The following is a 4,032-nucleotide window of genomic DNA, read 5'->3' on the forward strand; positions in this document are numbered from 1 at the left end:
GCCGCGGAAGGAGACACTCTTTTGAACACATAATGTTTTGGGAAGAGAAACGTTTTATTTCGCTGGCTCTAAAAACCTGTCGGACTACTTTCGGCTTGACCAAAACTGGACGATAACTCTGCTCACAGGACGCTGCCAAGGATAAGTCAGCGTGATTGCATGCCGCTGGTGATGGGGATGCCATACAGATTCATGTCAAAAATACCGAACTATCGCTTTAAAGTATTGTACATCCATGGTCACTAGATGAGCAGATATATCCCAGAATCCTTTGCAGGAGTTCTTCTCGCAAAGCATGGGATTTGTTTCGGGCCGACAGAGAGCAAAGATGGCGCATTGAGTCATGTAACTAAACTGGGATGGGAAAGTAGTGATCATCTGTGAACGGTCAGTTATCTGAGTTCACTATAAGGTCCACTTTATAGAAGTGATGGAGGGGTCAGGGGTTACTGCGGTCGTTCGGACAGTCTCTTCGTTTCGTTTTTTTACATTTCCTCTCTGAATCTTCTGTTGTTTCTCTGCAGTTTGACGCTCTGAAGACTCCAGGAACTGAAATCATTTCCCATCAGGCCATGCTCCCCACACTCAACAAAGACTACAACTCTACTGGACTACAACTATGGAAGCCTGTGTTGATATGAGCAGTGCTCACAATGTTTCTCTGAATGTACAGAACCTCAGCAGTCATGTGTGACGGTGTCTGATTGTGTGTCGTCAGTGTGTGATTGTGTGTGTGCTCAATAAACTGAGGGTGTTTTTTTCTAACTTCTTGTCCGTCTGGTCTTCTTTGATGATCTTCTCACTTATTGGAGATTTAAACCTCAGAGTCCAGGTTATTCAACATCCCAGCAGAACTATGGTCTAAACTTCAGAATGGTTCTGACTCATTCAGACCCATCCAGGTTCTCTTCCCTGAGGTTCAGGTTTGATTGGTGGATTGATGGATCCACCGTTTTCAGCAGAACAACCCCTGAAGCTTAAGCTGGGTTCCTCTTTGTTCTAAAATCCTTCTGTCAACATGTGATCCAGCTTGATGTGAAACAGATCAGATGTTTTCTGACAGGAAAGAGGCTAATCATGGCAGCTGTATTGGTTTAAATATGGCTGCCTGAAAGACACCTGGTTGGAGGCTCAGAAACGGGCTCCTAATGGGTTTAATCAGAGTAAAATTTGGTTCTGTATAGTTCTGATGAACCTGCATAGGGGTTACAGTCAATTTCCTTTATGGGTGCTGAGGATAGTTCCCCTCAGAATCCACCTCCAAAGGCTGAATCCATGTGATTAATGAACAGTGCCACCTTGTGGCTGAGTTGCAGAGTTCATAATTGCAGGGAGCAGAGGGACACCAGGGACACACACTGGTTAATTGGCAATCTTTTGGGGGAAAACCTGGTCTGATTTAGGGAAAAGGCATCCATCTGTCTTTGACAGAATCCGGCTGAATTTCTTAGTCCCCCAAAACCCTGACAACCCAGGGTGCAGACCAGGAATCAAGGGCTGTAGTTTAACATAATTAAAATTAGAAAGGGATCCTTAAGTAGTAACTCAGGATAATCTAATAAAAAAATTTAAAAAAATCAAATTGGGGAAAAAGTTAAAACGATTAAATGTGGTTTATTTAACATAAGAACTTTCTTCAAATAGTCTTAATGATTTGTGATAATCCAATGGATTTATGTTTCCTTACATAAACTTTGCTGCAGTAAGAGGATTATGTGAGCATAAATGAGGCAACTCCCTCTTAAATTTTCAAATACCCAGAAATTCTTGGGAAGGAGGAGGAGTAGCAACAATCTTTCAGTGTGGCTTACTGATTAATCCAGAGTCATTATCTGAGGCCATGAGAATATCATTAGTGACTTTCACCAGAGCTGTTTCAGTGCTATGATGAGCTCTAAAGCCAGACTGAAACTCTTCAAAAAGTTCATTATGGTGTGAGTGATCGCAAACTTGTTTGGCAACTACTTTCTCAAGGATTTTAGATAAGAAAGGAAGATTGGATATAGGTATATAATTGACCAAGTCATCTGGGTCAAGGGACAGTTTCTTAAGTAAAGGTTTAATTACAGCAACCTTAAAAGTCTGAGGTACCTGAAGAATAGATACATGTAACAGGGAGAGATTAATCACATCCAAAACAGAGGAGGAGATCAAAGGGAATACCCCTAAAATAACCTGGTTGGCACTAGATCTAATATACAAGTAGAAGGTGAAGATGAAGTCAAGTATTGCTAACTCTGAAAGATCAACTGGATCAAAGCAGTCTAAACCCGGTTCAGATTCTATTGCTACCTCAGACGCTTCCTCACCTTCCAGAGATAAACCAATTGTAGTTAGAGGAGTGCTAATGATTTATTTTTAATAAGATCAATCTTATTTATAAAGGATTCCATAAAATCATTACTGCTAAGAGCAGGTGGATTCGATGGTTCAACAGAGCTATGGCTCTGGGTGAGTTTGGCAACTATATTAAAAATATTATTATTCTTTTTTTCTCTCTCCAATATATTTGATTGAATTTTCTCTTTTTTGATACAACAAAACTTACAGACAGCAAACTTAACCTTTTAACATTTACTGATACACACTTACATTGAATCATGCATTCACCATTTAAACCTGCATTTGTCGTATTCCAAAAATATACAAAGCCCTTTAGATTAAGGCAGAGACATAAAAAAGAAAATAAAGGGGCAATATATGAATAAAAACTGTATTCAACACATCCACTCAAAACTCCCAGCGTTGAGCTCCACTTTCAGTCCTTACAATCCTCATATATGGCTCCCATAGATTCTCAAAGTTCCGTTGTTTGCCCTTGGCAATGTATGATAGTTTTTCCAGTCCGAGTGAGCTTGCAACTTCTTTTCTCCAGAGTCCCATAGAGGGGGCTTCCATGCTCCTCCAGCATAGTGCAACAGATCTTCTGGCTTGAATAAGTCTGTGGTCTATCAATGTAGTTATCCTCCGCGATTGTTTAAATTATATTGGAAACATTCCTAGAACACAGATTTTAACCTCTAATGGGACTTTTACTTTAAGCAATTCAGATAGACGCCTAATAATCGAGGATTATTCTTATTCTCATCAATGAGGAGAAATATGCTGCTCCTGCTTTATAAAGGGTCCTCTTATACAGCAGTAAACTGTTTTTCCAGACAGGGTAGGATTCCCGTAGGCATGCAGAATGCCATTTTCTTTTCAGCTTTCTAGCATTTTGCTTTAGAGTGCGCAGCTCTGCATTAAACCAGAAGCACGCTTTCTGTTTTTAAAGTTTTCCTTTTTCAAACGGGCTGCGTGGTCTAAGGCAGTACACGGAGAGCTAGCAATCCCATCAACAAAATCATCAACCTGTGAAGGGGAATAAACTAAACATTTGCCCCATGCATTACTGCTCAGCAACAAGGAGGGGAAAGTAGACCATCAGATAATGATCTGCTAAAGTGAAACCCTATGTTTGGGGAAGAAACAATCTGTTAAAGTACATTCTGCTTCATTCTATCTCTGTTCTCCCACTCTGCAGAATCTATTAGTTCAATCTCTAACGTTCTGCTCTCTCTGCTTTTTCTCATAGTAGCTTCATCTGGTCTGTTCCTGTTTGGCTGAGACTCCATCCTGGAGAGAAATATCAGCTGTGCTGCTGCCATGAAGACATTTGATTATAGATGTTGGAGATCGGCCTGTTTTTCAGTGTAGTCCTGTTTCTCTGACTGTGACTAACTGGATGTGCTCTCTTGATCCTCTGACAGAAGTTAGAGTCTTTGGACCAGAGTCTTTGAAAAATAAGCTGATTAGTCGATAACTTCAGTTTGATGGGATTAAACTGATTTCAGATAATAAATTTAAAAATGATTTAAATTCCATATCAAAGCAGTTTCTAGTATTTCCTTCTTTCATCTGAGGAATATTGCAAAAATTAGAAATCTCCTGTCCAGGGTTGATGCTGAGAAACTAGTCCATGCATTTGTTACTTCAAGGCTGGACTATTGTAATTCTTTACTATCAGGAAGTCCACAAACTGTAGTTAAAAGC

General features: G+C 40.0%; 1 protein-coding gene across 1 annotated transcript in view; it reads left to right on the forward strand.

Annotated features, from left to right (window-relative positions):
- ing3 (inhibitor of growth family member 3) overlaps positions 1–746 on the forward strand; it is a 9,213-nt gene extending 8,467 nt beyond the window's left edge. Inside the window, exon 13 of the mRNA XM_015399394.1 lies at positions 525–746. The gene's annotated coding sequence lies outside the window, so the exon portion shown is untranslated. The remainder of the gene's footprint in view (positions 1–524) is intronic.
- The last annotated feature ends 3,286 nt before the right edge of the window (positions 747–4,032 follow it).

The sequence above is a fragment of the Cyprinodon variegatus genome, unplaced genomic scaffold (genome assembly GCF_000732505.1).
Source record: "Cyprinodon variegatus isolate N-32 unplaced genomic scaffold, C_variegatus-1.0 Scaffold1007, whole genome shotgun sequence".
Lineage (NCBI taxonomy): Eukaryota > Metazoa > Chordata > Actinopteri > Cyprinodontiformes > Cyprinodontidae > Cyprinodon > Cyprinodon variegatus.